The sequence below is a fragment of the Phaenicophaeus curvirostris genome, chromosome 7, assembly GCF_032191515.1.
Source record: "Phaenicophaeus curvirostris isolate KB17595 chromosome 7, BPBGC_Pcur_1.0, whole genome shotgun sequence".
NCBI lineage: Eukaryota > Metazoa > Chordata > Aves > Cuculiformes > Cuculidae > Phaenicophaeus > Phaenicophaeus curvirostris.
In genome coordinates this window covers 19,111,142-19,129,445 of record NC_091398.1, presented here as the reverse complement: position 1 = coordinate 19,129,445, position 18,304 = coordinate 19,111,142, and the positions used below count along the sequence as shown (strand labels likewise).

At 41.7% G+C, this 18,304-nt stretch overlaps 1 protein-coding gene across 1 annotated transcript in view; it reads right to left on the bottom strand.

The window, feature by feature from the left end:
* WIPF1 (WAS/WASL interacting protein family member 1) overlaps nucleotides 1-16,973 on the bottom strand; it is a 39,550-nt gene extending 22,577 nt beyond the window's left edge. Inside the window, exons 1-2 of the mRNA XM_069860483.1 lie at nucleotides 16,839-16,973; nucleotides 13,364-13,477 (exon numbers count right to left, since the gene is read on the bottom strand). The gene's annotated coding sequence lies outside the window, so the exon portion shown is untranslated. The remainder of the gene's footprint in view (nucleotides 1-13,363; nucleotides 13,478-16,838) is intronic.
* Nucleotides 16,974-18,304: the final 1,331 nt, after the last annotated feature.

Below are 18,304 nucleotides of genomic sequence, written 5' to 3'. Positions count from 1 at the left end.
GGTGTGAGAATGCAAATTTGTCCTAACCTGTCTGGAGGAAGCTGTAGTAGTGAAAGGAGGCACTAACATTTCACCCTTAAAACCACTTACAGAGAACTGAACAACAAACAGAGACGCCAACAGAGAAGTTACTTTGGATGCATGAGACTCAGGGAAATTCTGGGGAGCTGTTACTGCCAGAGAGAGGAAGCCAAGTATTTGGGACTTTTTACATTTCGAAGAAACTCTCCATAGTACCTGAAATGACTGGTATGAGTATGACTTTCCATCTAAAGTAAAAAATGCCACCCTCTACGCAAAATGCCAGGGCAGAGAAAGCGGCTGGCACCAGTGATGCCAGAGAGCTCTTGCTCAGATCCCAAGTCAGAGCTTCCTTTCTCTTTCCACAAACAATCGCTGGAGGGGTGATAGATGACAGGCTTCATTCATGGGCACGTGCGCAAAGCAGATGAGGTCTTTGAGGCCTCAAAATAAGACTTAGCCCCAACCTGAATAGGAGCTGACAATAACAGGAAGACCTGCCATGGGAAACTGCATTTGTACAAACCTGGCAGTGACTGACTTGGGGGATGCAACACTATATTGTTGTAGTCAGGGGCCAAAAAGGAGAGAAGTGGAAAGCAAGAGCCTGGTGATCTCCAGCAGGAGTGCACAGGGCAGTTTTTGTGGAAAAAACAAAAGCTGAGCCAGTATCGAGTGAACATCTTCTCATTCCTGCATAAGCTGCAAAGATATGATTTTTTTGTTGTTTTCTTTTGTTTTAGTCATACGCTTTTCAATAATTGCAGAGTTTTAATCTTTTACCTCTTACAATGCTGTAACTGAGCTATGTGAAAGGTGCAAATGGTCTACTGATGAGCAGCAATATAAACAATCATGATAACAAACAAAGCACTAGAAAATTTAGAAAAAATGTGAGAGAATGCCATAAGGTGCTTTCACCTCTATGCATGTTATCCCAAACATCTATGCCATGCCAACCTACAGCATCTCCACCTTCCTCCACCCCTCACACCTCCCTTGTCCTCGAGCACCCAGCCAAGCACAGTGACCCTTGCAGGCAGCACTGACCGCATCTCATGCTTGGCAATTCCCCACAATCTTAAAACCCCCTAAACACTTTTGATCTGCTTCTTACCATTACAGGAAAACAGTCATGAAGCAGGTTACTGTGAGGCATCAGTGATAAGTGAGCTATCAAACTATTGAGCCAGCACATGACCACGGCGTGCTAAGATCTGTAACAGCCAGATACACTCATGGTCCGCGGCGAGTTGCATCCAGTAAACCTCATCTGTCAAAGGGAATCAGAAGTTACATGGCAAAAATCCAGTGGTGCTGCATCCATGGAAAATCACAGCTAAGAAATAGGCCACGATGGTGTCAGAATGTTGTTTTAATCCAAGTATTTCTTAAAGATTTTCCTTTTCAGTGACATATTTTTCAAGATATGCAGATGATCATAGGCAATGGCTAGCTTTGGAAAGCTGCCCTCAGTCACCAACAGAGTCACTATATCGAAGAAACAGAAAAGCTTTTGGTCAGCTTAAGTGTTTGGATGTTGTCTTGAGAAAAGCTGATAACATAAGAGCAAACACGCTATGGCAGAAAGTATCTCTCTGACTCACTGAAAACTGAAATTGCTTCCATCGAATCCCTACAATTTCTTCCAGCCAATGCTTTCAGAGGTGATATGCAGAAACATTCCTGTCTGCTCAGACTCAGAGTTGGCTCACACCCTCCACCACAGTGACCCTGCTCTCGGGGCAGGACCTCAGCTCTGCACATGGTTCCTGGAGCAAAGCCCCTGCACCAGTCACTGCGGGAGAGAATCTTGCCGGTGTTTTAGAACAAGCATGTGTGTGTCATTCCTCAGCAGGAGGTTGGGGTCAAACGCATCAGAGAAATCTACACTTGTTAGTCTGTATCCCAGCCCTGGGGACAGGAGGACACAACTTGAGACACTGAAACCTCCTACAGCTCCCTCCCCACCCCGCCTCTCTGCCAAAAAATGAAAAGCCCTTTCCCCAATCCCTTCACAAAGAAAAGCCTTTCAGCAAACAGCTTCACCCTCTCTCCCAGGCAGAGGTGATGGATAAGAACCAAGCTGTTTGTGCCCGAGCTCTTACTTCATCTGTCCAGAGCACAGCTGCCTCCAATATTCAATTACCTAGCATCCAAGAGAGCCTTTAGTCAACACGAATGTCTGAAACAATGCACAAGGCTGTGTTACCCTAGGCACATGGCCCAATGCAGCCAAGGAGGAATTCACACAGGCTGGAGGTGACCTCAGCGTGCGGCCCTAAAGAAATAGACACTTGTTGCAGTCCTCTGGAGAGGCTTTAGGAACAATCTCTCCACACAGGCACAACACACCCAGGGGAACAAGGACCTGATGTCACTTTCCATCTTATTCCCCATCTGTTTCTACTTGTGAACATTCCCTGTTCACAAAATACTGCTCCTAATATGCAGCCCAAGAGCTTCTCTTTGTTGCGACCCCTTTTTCCAGTGTCTCAGTACTGCAGAGGTGATCACTCAGTGTCACATGGCTATTCAGCAGCATCTGCCTTGCTGCACAGCTTTCTCCCCCAAACTTTAGCCATCTTAAACTCTAGGAGCTCTTGGCAGGGTGCACAGGCTAGTTCAGAAATTAAGAGTTTCTGAGTATTGCCTCCAGCTTACTCAGTCCTAAATCAGAAAAAAAAAAAGCATTGCACAAAGTTGTAAAAAGTACTGAAGAGCAGGAATCTTTCCAGCAGCTTATCCTCACAAGGTAGTGCTGCTCAGCTCTCTGCCCAGACCAGGTCACTGATGGCCTGATGGTGGCAGGCAGCAGGCACAGAGAGGCAGGCTGAGGGCAGGACACAGGGATGGGAAAAAGGATGGAAAAACATGGGCTGATCCTTTGTGCCCCCAGCTTGTCATCATCGGAAAATAACTTTTGTCCACATCAGCATCTGCACCTTTTGCCTTTCCAGCTATTGCTCTGTGGCTTTTTTTCTGCTACAGGTCTGACCACTTGTTTCTCTTCTGTAGCATGAAAGGCATTCCGCCATTTAAATCAGTTTGACAGAAGTCTGGAAGATTTTTTTTTATTTTTTCACCTCTCAACTGTTTTATAGTATAACAAGCCAAAAAGTATCAGGACTTAGTCTGAATGGTTTCTTTGGACACTTGAGTAGTTGCAACTTTCAGCCAGTGTGGAAAGAAGTCATAGGAACCAAATTTGGTGAGCAAGCCCTGGTACTTTGCTGGATTTCTGCTGACCGTGGTTGGCCACCAGTGCACTGTGGGTCCCCTTCACAGTGGTAATTATAAGAACAGGGGCTTCTCTCTGCAAATCCTGAAGCTAGGATGAAAAGAGCCTCTTTGGAGCTACAGGTTACATCTTGGGAGCTCAAAGGCATGCCGCACCACATCCCCTCCATGCCCAAGGCATTGAATTAATAAACATTGTGACCTATATGACACCATTATGCTGAACCTGACTTCCTTCATTTTTCTCTTCTGACCAACAGGATGACATGAAGCAGCAGTCAAAGGGATTTTAGTGTAATGAATACACATAGAAAAGGATCAAAGATCTCACACACTGTCAGATTATTTTACTTCTCAGTAGGTATTGGTTTAGAATTCAGTCAGCTTCAGCATTTGAATAGATTCCTTTAACATAAAGTGTTTTCTTGATAACTAGGTTTTATTAACCTGCAGTGAACTGTGGCCTACTAAACCCAGCATCTATAAAATAATCTTAAAAGAGTGACCTCTAAAGGGGGAATCTGAAGCATGTAAGGGCCAGACAGGTGGAATTAATTTAACACTCTTTTCCAACCCCTGTCTCTTGTAAATATTGCAATATTCCTATAAGAATGTTAAAAAAAACTACAGTGTACAGAGATTAGTTCGGATTTCACACCAAAAACCCTAACAAAAAGCGGCCTGGGCAGTCAGCAAGGGAAAGAACAACTACACAAGCAAGAGCACATTAGTGTTTTTACAGCCAAGATGTCAACATGAACTAGAGAGTAACTCGAATACTTGTCATTAGAGGAGCAATCAATCAAAGAGTGATTGGCCTAGAATGTGGGAAAAGCAAAACAAAACCCAATCCCAGATCTGCATAATGTAAGGCAGCCTGCTCACCAAAGACAGTTCAGAAAAACCTCAGAGCCAGGTTACTGTCAATAAAAGACTCAATTCAGCATGGCAAGCACAATAAATCAGTTCGGCAAGAAGCAGGCAACCAGGTCTAGTAGATATTTTAATTATAAAAAAAAAAAGTTCTTTTCATTCCAAAGTTAATTTTGGATGATTTGAGGCTGCAAAGTGCTGAGACTCCAAACTTCCACTAAAACAGGTGGAGACAGAGTCTGATTTTACTCTCATTAGTGTTCATAGAAACGCCCTGGCCAGTTTTCCAAGGGGGCTGGATGAGACCCATGGTTCCTTGTGACTTCGCTGAAAGTGTTTGAATTATTTGGGATGATCAGACTTAAAGACTAAGAAAAGTACATCCCACTAAGTCTCTTTATGTTCTCTGCTCTGCAGGGATTTGCGCTGTAGCTCAGGGTTAGTCATTAAACCAGAGAATTTGTGAGGCACTGAATCATATTTACACATAAACGATGAATTTGAGGAATGTCACACAGTCAGCAATCAAGGCTGGTGTTGACTTCCACACCACCATCTTCTGGATGCAGAAGGCTGGTGGAGCAAGGACAGTAGCCACAGTCTGCACAGAGATGCCATCACACGTGTTCAGCACTGCTGGCATCTTGCCTTATGAAGAACAACCAGCTAGGTATACTATCATCTGTCTCAATGGACAATAACTTAGCGGAAAACTCCCCCAAAACTTTCCCCTGTGCCCTGCTCACAGACCACAAACAGAATAGAAACTCACATCAGACCTTACAAACTAACTAGATACTAAATGAAGACTCCTTCTGCATGCAACTTGTATCCTCTGTGTTTGCAAACGTTCTCTGACTTCTGATGCAAAAAGCTATGAAATAGCATTTATTCTGCCATTAAATGCTTATTTCAATAACATGGCCAGGGCAAGTTGAGTTCTTTGTAGGCTCCGCTGGATTGCCACAAAACGATTGCTTCTTTATAATTCATGTGCTCAAATGACTTAATACAAGTTTGCGAATAAATCAATGTAAAATTTTGAGCTTTCTGAGGTATAAATGAATACATACAAAATATACCATTACTTTACATACTTAAGAGTTTTTAGTCTTTATTATGACTGGTCTTTCATCATAGAACTTCCTCTGAGAATAGCTACAAAACTTTCAATTAATTTATGTAATAACTGGCTTACAGTAAATAAAAATGAAAATCACTTTCGAAGCCTGAAACCCATGAACTATGTTAAGCTGGGCAACGTACACTGGGTATCTGCACATGCAGGGAGTTAGATGACAAAGCATCCATTTGCACAAGCAATCAAAGCAACTCGCAGCATCCGTTTTGGTTGCTTGGAAGAGGGCCTCTGCCCTCTGAGGTTTGGCCTGCTGTGTCGTTCATACTGCATCTCAGAAAGCTTTCAGATGGGCTGCTATGGTTTCGGTAATTATTTTTAAAGGTTTCAGCAATATAAAAACAAATCTGTGGAAAAAAATTTAGAATCAGGATGGAAATAATAAACAGGAGGCAAAAAGTAAGCTGAAACAAACAGAAGGTCTGCTTCAGCAAACAAGCTCTCTTCTCCCCAAACACCAGGGCTTCAATCATCTCTTCTTCATGTTGGAGCCAACCTTAGCTGACCCCAGACTACTTGGAGACTCTGGCCAAAAGGTGATCATCTTTTGAAAAGGCTCTACTAAACTTGAGAACCCGTGTCCAAAGCAATACAAAAAAAAAACCCCAACAAACCCAAAACCTTAAATATCCCAGCATTTATATTTTGATTTGAAATTGATTAATTATAAAACAACAAAGAAAAGCAACGGTGTTAATGAAAACACATTATTTCATGTGCAAATTTACACATTCATCTAATATCCTGGCAAATGATGCCTTGTTCTAATCCATGTGAAAAACAATTGCAAATTGTTATGTTCTTGCACCACTAGAATATTTACCTGGCTGGAAACCAGCAAGAAGCTTCTTCTGCAACTTACTAGAGAGGAATAGATAGAGGAAGCAATATACTATTACTATTAAAAAATTGTCCAGTAAAACAACTCAAAACCCGTAAATTATTTAGGCGGCTTGTACAAACCTAACAGATCTGATAACCATTATGCAAAGTAGATTGAAAGTTGTGGTTACCTCTATATTGTTTGGTTCTTTGTACTATATATAAAATCCACTAAGTTAGACCATGTTTTTCTGTTTTAAAGAACATAGATTTTATAACAAATGCATATCAACTATGTTAATTCACTGCCTTTATTACTACAGCAAGAAAAGATTAATTTTTAAAGCCTAATTTTTTAACACAATTAAGGAATTATAAGCTGTTCCTAGCTGATAGTGACTGCTACAGTTTTACCCCAGGTATACAAGGCCCAGAGGAAGATATGGTGCTAAGTACCATATACCATATGGTCCCAGAGTACTAATGCAGATCTGCAAGATGAATGATGAGGGCTACCAGTTGAAGAGCTAGGGCTAAAGCAGACTACCATCAGGGAACACAAGGAATTGTCTTTTCTCCCTGCAATACTGAAGCACTGAATCCATCACACACCTTATTCTGAGCTGGCCAAGCACATCCCCACCTCCAAGACCAGTTACTGGATGAAGCAAACTGCTACCAGATGGAAATACATATAGAAACCCTACAGAAGATCTCCTGGTCTAGAATCGCTTCTTGGAAAGAGTGGCTCCAGAGCAAATAGGTGGTTTGGTGACTGCCCAGCAGAAGGTTACCTTTAAGCCAGAGGCCAACTGGAGGAGCAAGGGCAGGAGGGTACTTGAAAACATCCTTACTCTTTGGCCAGTATAGAGAGGAGCTCTAGATCAGTCCTGTGAACTGAGACCATTTGAGGGAGGTGGAACTGGTAGACTGGTGTTTAGAGAGATCCTCAGGCAAGTAGCCTGCCATCCTAGTGGCAGCTGTCTGAGGGCTGGAGCAGTGGAAGGACAGACCTGAAATCATGCTTGAACACCACTCCATGCATGACAGGAGAGAACATAGCCTTCGGTATCTGAGTTTGCATGTGTGCAAGTCACCCACAGTGCTCATGCATTGTTCCTATTGCCAACAATTTCCATTTGGTCCAATCTGGAAAAAATACTGAGTAATACAAGGATGAATTTTTCTAAGTATTTCCAATGCTGCCTTTTGGCAAGAAAAAAAATATCAAATGTCACTTAGAAAAGAAAGGTACAACTAATAAATGCTGAAATTATTTCATAAAAAAGCTGCCAAAATGCAAAGAGTAAAATCTGAAAAATACTAATATTCTTCATATTTATACCATTATAAGCTAAGCAGAGATGAGAGTATTGACCAATGACACTATATATTTTATTTCATTTACAAGAATAGAGCTACGACAAAAATTAAACACAATATAACTTTCTAAAGTCATTTTTACGTATAATTTTATCTATTTTCACAGCAGAAATTGATATTTATGAAATATAGACATCTATGAAATACAGGTGAAATAACATTGAAGCACAAGTTTCAGATTTTACATCTGGCACTTGAACTGAAGACTCAGCCTTGATATTGGGATTATTATATTATTTTGTATTATACTATTTTAAGCTTGAACAGAGGCATCTGAATACACATCTGCAGCAGAGAATGCCAATTTAAACATCCATAGTAAGGGCACACGGTTAAGCTGTCCATACATAAACTAATGTTTTTATTGTCCAGCTGAAAGCTCTGTACTCAGAGATATTTTCTGAGGATGTCATTTATGAAATATCCTTCTCAAATGATATTGGCAATTATCTAATAAATGGCAAGGTAAAAGTTCTGTTTTGCATCAGTCTGGTTCTTTTAGACTCAAGGCTACTCTAATGTGATATTAAGGACTAACTTCTAGGAATGCAGATTCCCTGTGTTACCTGCAGAGGCACTAAAATTTATGTATATTGGTATACAACAGAATTTAATAATGTGAATTTGGAATTAAAAAAAATAGACAGGTGGGAAACCAATTTTATGTCTAGTCAAACTTTGAGACATGAAGAGATTTCTATTTCAATCAAGATTTTGGAAAATAATTTAAATTTAAGAAAACTGAAATTTTACTCTCCTGTTTTTAGAGTTAAAATTTCAGCAGAGCCAATGTTTGCTTTAAGTATTTTAGATTTCTTTTAAGAGATAATTTTAGAACTTTCAAACGTCTGAAATTTAAATTTTGTACTAAATTCACCTTCAATCTCAGGAAAAAAAAAAGTTTTTTTATAAACTGATGGCTTTAATTAGAAAAGCTTTTCAATAAAAACGTCCTGAAAAACTATAACTGTTATCTTTAACTCTGATAGCTAAACAAGAATTTTCCAACTTAGGCATCAAAATCCTATTGATAGAGGCTTAGCTTCACTACTGGATTTACATGGCTCTACTGATCCAATATAGGGCTCTTCTACTGACTTCTGACTGCCTTGATCATCACCTGGTACCAGAAGGGACACTGGGCAAGTTGCTGTCACTAGAGCCAACACTGGGAGGACAAAAGTGTGGACAAGCAAGAGGTCCCAAAGTCCTGAAAAAGGGATTAGTTTAAATCAAACCAGAAGCAACCAAGGACAACAAATTGAAAACGCCCTTCTGTTTTTCTCCATGTCTCCAATTACAGAAGTCTTTGCTCCAATTTATTTCTTTGGAAACAGCATTTTACAGCTGCACATGGCAAGTGCTTTGCTAGTAAGTGAAGAAGGGAAGCTGGAAAGAATGAATATTAATAACTTCTGCCAAAAAAATAGGCAGGGCAAAGTCTTTCATGGCTTAGCACAAGAACTAGTTGATCTTCCCCTGTGCAAGGAGGCAGCACGTCCTGTGTTGTCTTCCTGAACTACTGCATTGCTTTCTGCTGCAACTCAGCCTAGATCCTGCGGAAATTTGCAGCACCCCCCAACTTTCTACTTGTGAAGGTGGTTGAGTCCACACACATTAAAAGAGAGCATTTGCTCAAGTCATTAATTAAATGAAAAATATTGCATTCAGCTATCTGCATTTTATTTTAACCATTTTCTATGGCCTTTGGCAACCAAGTGTTTCCATGCAGCAAGTGTAAATCAAAGGCAATGTGTTGCCTGCTCTGGTTTACCAGGGGACTCGGGGGACTGTAGCGACATCACTTATGAGGTCAGATCTAGCCAACTGCACAGATCATTCAGAAATGGGTGGAAATGCTAGGCAAGTGAATGTACTAGAGAGACAAATCCACATCTTGCTAGAATTCAGTGAGAGCTGCAAGACATTGTTCAAAGAGAGACAAGGTACCCTGGCCAGCTGCTCTAGGGCGGCCAACGGCTTCATCCTGGTTCTTCCCAGGTTTTTGGAAGTGGTGCCCAGCCAGCATCACACTTCCATTTAAGCTGGTGCCTCTTGAGACAGCAAGCTCCACAGTCGGTGCAGGAGCTCACTGGGAGCTCAAGGAACAGCTGGTTTGGTAGGTTATTTGCCTCCAAGCAGGTCTAGCTGAGCTCCTGTTGGTATTCTGAATGCAGCTTTTTGCATAAATGTAGTAGTTTGGTACGTTTAATCTAAAAAAAGTAAGTATGGCATACCAATGCCACGAAAAACCATACCCACAAAACCAAAAGCAGCCACACACCATCATTCAACACTTGCATTTCCTCTTTAGAACATTCATGTGCAAGTCTTTGTACTCCACAGGGCTGCTCACATTCATCCTCACTAATAACAACCTACCAGAAGTTCAGAGGAGAAAACAAACCGGTCACTGCAGGCTGGAGTGCTCAGTGCAGGTGCCCTAAAACAGCAGGTATTGAAGGGTGGCAGCCAATTTCCTCTTTAATTTCTTTGTAATGGTTGTCACAGTTGTTATAACCTAGCTGAAGTTAGCATCACATCTGCTGAATCCTGTAAATACGGCTGGAACTTTGATGAAACTGGCTGAACGGCTTGTCTAGCTTGCATGGGCAAAACTAAACTGGGTTTATTTTAAGTAAGTTTGAAGACTAAGTTTAGCACATAGCAGACTTAAAGACAACTAACACCTCAGCTTTCAAAACCAGAATTAGTAATTAAACCAAAAGTTAAAACACACTTCAAATCTGCGTCTGAGCTTCCACATAAAAAGAAAACTTCTTCTGAACTCAGAAAGCTATCATATCTGGATCAAACCCAGAGCTGAAGCGAAGCTTTGCGTTTGTGTTATCGCATCATAAGATGTTATTACTATCATGAAGTCAACTTTCTCCCTTAAACTGCAGTCCGGATGACTGACAGTCCTCAACTGAGTGCTATTGTCAGGATCACTGTTTTATTCTGTACCTGTAAAGTCCCTTATAAGCAGACTGGTGCATGGAGGGCTGGGTTACAGGTGGTGTTGGTCAAGGCATCACCGTGTAGAGAAAAAAAGCCCTGCTTCTGCACAGAACAGGTACCACAGCACCAGGGCTGTTGTATGGACAGTGCCTGAACTCTGCAGCCAAATGCTGTTTGAAGTGAGCCCTAATCCCTCAAAACTAGCTATTAGGAAATACTGTTCAATGCAGACCAAACTGGTTTTGCACAGACAGCATGAATTTGAAGTTTGCCACTATTAGTAAAGTTTTGAGATTAATGGTAAAAATGAGCAGTTTCCTGTCTTCCCACAACTCTTCACCTTCTGCCCCTGTACTCGGCACTGGTAAGACTGCACCTCGAATCCTGTGTTCAGTTCTGGGCCCCTCACCACAAGAAGGATGCTGAGGCTCTGGAGCATGTCCAGAGAAGAGTGACAAAGCTGGTGAAGGGGCTGGATAACAAGTCTTACAAGGAGCAGCTGAGGGAACTGGAGTTGTTTAGCCTGAAGAAGAGAAGGCTGATGTTATTGCTCTCTACAACTACCTGAAAGGAGGTTGTAGAGAGAAGGGAGTTGGCCTCTTCTCCCAAGTGACAGGGGACAGGACAAGAGGAAGTGGCCTCAAGCTCCGCCAGGGAAGGTTCAGGCTGGACATCAGAAAAAAAATTTTCACGGAAAGGGTCATTGGACACTGGAACAGGCTGCCCAGGGAGGTGGTTGAGTCACCTTCCCTGGAGGTGTTTAAGGGACGGGTGGATGAGGTGCCGAGGGGCATGTTTTCGTGGTCGATAGGAACAGTTGGACTTGATGACCCTGGGGTTCTTTTCCAACCTAGTGATTCTGTGATTCACATAGCCTACCTTTTCAGGTCTCTCTCTTCTGCTGGGAGCAGACTTGGTTCTTACTTTGTCAGCTGCTACTGATAACTCAATACTTTCCCACAGCGTGCAGTATAGTGCAGTCATTTTATCTGTTGACTCCCAAATTAGGAGAGCAAAATCTCCTTAGGAAACTCAGAAACAGCATGTCATCTTCTCTCCCTGGAAGGTGTAGTATGGGATACACTGTATAACACACATGGAAGTGTTTATTGCCTTTAAAATAACTATTCAGTTTTGATCAATAAGCAGCAAAATTCAAAGGCACTGTTAACAGGGAGACTGAAATATAGAACAACAGATAGCAGGGCTGGAAGAGGGTACCTACCCTTCCCCTGAGTCACTATTGATTGTATTATTATTTCTGATAGGTATTTATCTCTTCTCTCCCTAACACACACCAGTGATGGAAATTCTGCAATATCCCTCAGTCACGTACTTTGTTAGTTCTGCAGTTAATGAATCTTTTGCCAGTACCTAATCTAAATCTCCTTTGCTGTGATTTCATTTGCTATTTCTTATCCTATTTACAACTGATGTGCAGAATAATTTATTCATTTCCCTTCATGGCTATTTAAAAAACTGTTTACATGCTCTTCAATCTTCTTGTCTTTGGACTAAGCAATCATATTTCCTCCAGTCTTCCCTCAGGCGCTCTACTTGGTCTGTCTCTCACCATTACTGCTGTTCCTAGGACATTCCATAATCCTGCCTCACATTTGAAATGGATGAGGGTGATCCAATTCACTATCTTTATCTCAGTATTGCACTGGATGTTCTTTTGCAGCATCCAATTTACTAATTTGAAATCAAATATAAATGTCAATTTTAAAAACGCTCATATTTCCCCCTATATGCATGCCTACCTCCTACAAACAGGCTATCCTTTCTAGACCACAGTGTCCAAACAGGAGTATTTGTCTACTAATCGCACATTAATAGTGTCTTTTTTTGTCCTCTAACACGGAGTAACTCTCCAAATACCAGGCTTTGCACCAATCCTCATCCTGGCAGCAGTTCACTGTGCTCAGTATGAGTTGTGGAGTCAAGAATGATGTCAGATATTTGTCTGCTCCTAGGGCTAACTCTTCGCTCTCACATTTCCTAAGCCCAGCACACAGATTTCTGCAGAGTGTGGTTTCCAAAGCAAATGCACTGTGGAAACTATACCAAAACACCAGCCCACTGGGACCAGCAACAGAACCTATCAAGAGGCAGCCCAGAACAGTTTCGTGCTCATGTCTACAGAGAACCAAAATCCCAAGCACTTCTGAGACCCTCTCAGCATCTTTCTACCCAGCCCACTAATCACAAAGAAGCCAGTCAGGGCTTACAGTACAGTCCATTTCAGATACGAAATAATATTTCACCTGTTGGACTGCACCAACTCTAGGCCAGCATGTTGCAGCCTACCTATACCACATGCTTTCTGCTTGAGCCTCTGCTCCAATGAAAAAAAGAAAAAATTAAGAAGTAAACTCACCGTTATTTCTTTCTTTCTGATTCACTATGTATCTCAGTGGACCTTTTCATATTATTTCTGTTCATTAGCACCGAACTCTGAACACTGCAGCCTTCACTGTGCAGTTTTCAAGCATGATGTCATGCTATAAGTCAGGACAACTACAAATTCACAGTACTTGCTCAAATCATGTCTTAGGTTTCTTGACCTACTTGTGAAGTCTTAAATCCCTCCACTGTTAGTCCTGTGCTACTGGAGTGAAAAAAAAAACAACAACCCGCTGAATGTGTTAAAAGCTTGTGGATTTGATGTAACTTAAGGCACCTAAATCTGAAAGGTGTGTCACATCACAGCATGTCAGTAAACTGGCATTACCACTAATCCTGCCCTAGAGAAGAATGACACCTACATGACTGCAAATCAAGACAAGAGATGGCTGTAAGCCTTCTGACTGTTAGAGGCCAGAGATGGCACATGTTGGAGATGTGTTTTCTCATGCTGCTGCTCACACAGTGACTCCTCCCCGCTCCCGTCCTCTCCCACTGCAAACCCTGCAGGCTCTGTACCTCGTCACCAGCAGGAGAGATGCTTGCACAGAGCAGGAAGCCAGGCAAATTCAGTCCAGAATACACCTGATGAAGTTAATTAGATCACAACATCATTTCTCAGGCTGCACATTCCTGCAAGGAAAAAAAAAAAAGGAACTATTAATTGCAAAAGCGAAAAATTGAGGACCACATAGCCCAGGTACCTATCTGTTACACATTTCCTTCTGTAAATAGAAACTCTGCTTGAGAAACTGTCAGTGTGTAAGGAGGAGCCCCGCCTCCATCTAAACAGGAATCAGAACAGGAAAATACACTGGCTGTGCTCTCTCTATCAGTTCCTGAGGCCAAAGGGCCCAATTTGTTCTCAAACAAACTTAACATAATTGCCCTGACTTCAGCAGGGCATAGTAAAAGCAAATATAAATGGTGGAATGAAAACAGAAAAGCCTAAAACCATGAGTGGATGGATGTGGCGGCAAGACTGAATGTAGTTACCCACTGCTACAGTTCTTCCTCTTAAAAGAGCCACGGTCCACTGATTGGTTTCATAATAAGTGGGTTTCTGTAGTTTAGGGTAGAGAAAAATGCATGCAAAAGCTGAAACAAATCGACTAAATAAAAGCAAAACTGACCTCCTTCACCCTGTAGATGCTTTTAGCAGTTAATTACAGAAATGATTTGCAGAACTTGCGTTCAGTTGTGGAGGGGGAAGGAAGAGGGAGGGAAGGGCCAACGAGATGTGACTGTGACGTGCTGCAGATGACATCCCATCAAAAGATACCCTTGCCCATTTGAAGTATTTAATATTGAAACCACAAAAAGTCTTTAACAATCCAGTCAATTTCAAATAAAATATAAGAACAGTAACCATTCAGCATTTTATAGATTAACTTCTACTTGAGATCAAAGTCTCGAGTCCCTCCCTGGTATGAAACTTTTGCAAACACGATGTGGCGAAATGAAACCCACAAGGGGTTCCTGCTATAAACTCTCTGAAGCTGGCCTATTCAGTTCAGGTTTGCATTAACTGGTGCTGCACATCTTAACTCCTGCTTTTTCCCTTGCAGAAAGTAGGACAACCCTCTGCCATGGATCCAAGTGCACAGTGGACACAAAGTGAACTGAGCAATGCAGCTAAGTTGCTTTTGGGAACCAAATTAAAGTGGCATTCTGAGAGGTTTATTCTGTTTGCTTGCAAAATTAAGAATACTTTAAAATTGCTTTCATCTAACTTTGAAACTCTCTAAAACTTACAAATGTTATATTAATACTGCCAGAGGGAAAGAAACCAAAATAAATAATTATAAAAAAACATACTGAAAAATGATTTTTTTCTTCCATTAATGCAAAATACATGCACACAGTCTTCCTTCCTTCTGAAATTTAGTAAAAAAGGAGGGTTTTCTTCCTAAACACAGAATTTGTCTCCATCTGGTTCCATTTTTTACTATTTTTTTTGGTTTCCTCCTCTCTCATTCCAATCCATATTTATTTCCTTTTGTTTAGTCTGTACTCTTTATTCCCTTTCCTCTTTTTGCAGAGTCCTTTTTTAATTTGTTAGGGAAAGAAACATTCTTTCCCTGGTTTTTATAATGCAAGCTGGTGGAATGGGCCCATTCAGAAATTCCTCCTCTGCTATACCTCTTCTATTTTTTGCCTCCTCTTTCAGTCCTGGCTGCCAGTGCTCACTCCTGGTAGCGGAGCACAAGTGTTAGGCTTATTTATTTAAGAAAGTGTATCAGTTTAATTTTAAACTCAGTTTCAAATACCTGGCACAAACCACTGCACAGAGACTCAAATATATTATTTACAAGTCATTATATTTACCTTAAACCAACTCCTAATCTATTTGAGATGAACTGCTATAAGGCAGGATTAGGCTGAAATGAAAATGTCTGCAGTGGGATTTTACTAAATTGCTTTTAAATCACATTCTTCAACAGAATTGAGTTTCACAGTGTTCTGGTGAAGGCTAATAGACCCAAAACACCCTAACAGAGCAGAAAGGACAATTTGGGGCAGAATTTTGGCTCTCTTTGCAAAACTTGCCAGTTTTACAGAAGCAGAGGATCCCAGCTAAGGCCAGAGCCTACTACATGTAAAATTCCAAAGCTGAAAATGCAAGAGCAAGCTCTGTAAGGCTGCAGAAAGCAAAAGCCCCAGAGCTCTTAACTGCCCAGAAACAGGGTCCTGCTATACCCAAATTCCTGAAACCCACAGCATCCTACAGATGAGCCAGACTCAGCATCTGCCTCCCTGAGCATAAGGAGGTGTGAACTTCCCTGCTTCTGCAGTTTGGTCCTTCCTAAGCCCTTACATTCATTTTACATAGATGTTGTTAAGCTCAGATCAGGATGAATGCGCTTAGGTAGTATAAGGAGGGTAAAAAAGCAGTGGAACTTACTCTGTTTTTTTTTACAGAACCAGGAAAATGTTTTAAAAAATATTTGGGAAGAATTACGGACAGTTTTAGGAATACTTGCCTGACACTCAAATCTCTGGTGTACCCTTGGTATAGCATCTATCATTCCCAAGAGCTGCAGTTCATGCTAGATCACAATCGCTTCCACTGCCCAAGCCACTCTGCCTGGCAAGCTGTGACCTTGCCAAGTGAGCCAAGGAGTCTCTGTGGAGCAAGAGCCTTTGCCATCGGCTGACACTACATCCTCTTCCCCTCCACACTCTCCCAGCACCACTTGTGCCGGGATTTAGTTTTAGTTCAGATTCAGTGAAGACTATCATAGCCTACATTTTATCATCCTTTAACTTTCACGCTGACTTTGCATTCAAAATTTTTAATTAACGTAGTGATATTTGAAAGTAACAAATATATTTTTGCACAGGAATACTAAACGTACATCTCATTAGCAGCATTCCTGAGATCTCTGAGAGCTCACAAGTTCTCCAGCACAAAATTTGTGCAGTTTCATTCCCTGTACAGCGCATTCTCAAGCCAAAATCCTCCAGCACAGCAAAGCTGGGATGGAATTCCTCAACAAGAATTGCCAGGAATGACAGAAAACCTTAACAAGACACTATACCAGTAAAATCAAACAGAATGACTATATACTTGGTACAGCCAAAACAAACAAAGTGACATTCTCACTATAGTCCACAGCTTTAACCTGTGCTTGGGAAAGCATTTTCTGGTATTCATTAACACTGAACACTTCTATTAAAAATCCAGACCTTATACTCATTATATGAAACTCTTAACAAGACTGAAGATTTCACCCACACTTCTAACGTGACTCAGGTCCACACTGCTGTTGTACAGCAAGGCAGGCTCTAAGCTCTCACAAACTGAACTAACTCACAGATGAGCTGCCTATTTTTGCCCCATAGCGTCCTGCTCTGAATGCCCATGTTGCTTGCTACCTGCTCATACAAATACCATGCAGCCCACATCTTATTCCCCCTCTGCCAAAAACAGGTGAAATACGCATGCAGAAACCGTGTAGGATGGTTAAAGAGACATTCTAAGAGGACTAACCTGTGCTCTTTGAAGTTGATGGAGGTCACCCAGTTCTGAACTTCCCCACCAGCTTCAATCTCATTTCCTGCAGAGCTGCATGTGACGCCACACTTCCTCACTGCACCTTGCTAGCCTTGCTTCGTACTTTTAAAAACCAGATGAAGCGACTTACTGTCCCTCACAGCATGCTGAAGACCTTTCTGCTCTCTTGTTGAACCACTGACATTTCTACATAGCCAAAGAGCCCTCCTCTATCACCTTCTGAGTCACTCCATGATTCAATGGATACTTTTGTACAATTTCTTTGTATTAAAACCAAACACTGAATATCATTCTGTTACAGTATGCTCAGTGTCCTCCCCCCACCCCCAACCTTCTTTTGAAGAGGAAACAAGTGCAATAGTGGAAAATGTAATTATGCTGCAGGCATAAGAAATTTCAGTTCAAAGGTATTTGTTTATCAAATTTTCACAGCGGTAATGAATGGATGTATTAGAATAGATGCAGTTATCAGCAATTTTCAGAAATATTTTTAGTCTGAATCTGTGGAACAGCTTTCACAGGAATTGGACCCCTATGACTTCATGACTTCCAAAGAGTAGAATTTCTCTTCTACTGTCGTAGTTGTGCATCCATATGTTGTAATCTAGTGTTGGGACAAACGGGCCTGAACATATGTTACAAAGGTAAGGACAGTAAAGTCCTGGATTAGAAGGGTATGTTTACAGGATTGAGTCAATAGGGGTGCTTTAGCAGAAGTTTTCTTTAAAGACACGTGGATGTTGAAAAGGCAATCTAATCCTAAGTGGTACCAACATCAGAAATGCTGACAAAGCCTGGAGATAAAGTTTGAAGACTACTATGTCAGAGAAGAGGCAGACTAGCATTACCAAGGTCAGCAAGGAGATACTGCTCTGCTGGAAGATGCTCCTTGTGAAGCAGGTTAAACACCCTTCAACTTGGCTAAGGGAAGGAGGGGAAGCAATTTTGTTTATCCTTTTGTTTATCGAGAGCTGAAATAACAGCAGCCAATGCCTGGAGCGCTGATCAGCCCGGCAATGGCTGAGTGAAGATGAATGGGCTACACAGCGAGAGGGGTTCTCTTGAAGACTGATAGCAAAAACACGAGTGCTGCGCCTTTGAATGGATTTAGCTGCACCTAAGTGTGGGTGTGAAGAACCTGAAGGCAGAAAGAAAGCAAATGAACAGTGATGCTGCATATTTGAGACTCAAAGCTTTCTGCAGCAACACTCATTTTTGGCTGTTCCCTCACTGCCATTCATTTCTCCAACCATGCCCCCGGCTTTCTCACGTGGGTTGGCACAGTGGCTCCATGGCCTGTGCTGTGAACTACACTGAGGAACTGATCTAGTGTTCAAAAGCTGATTAGTTTGTTTTTTCATTTTCTCACTCTCACGCAGCAGGGAACAACTGCTGGCATGAAGCTGGCTGTGCTGCTACCCAGGCTGTAACACAAACCCACA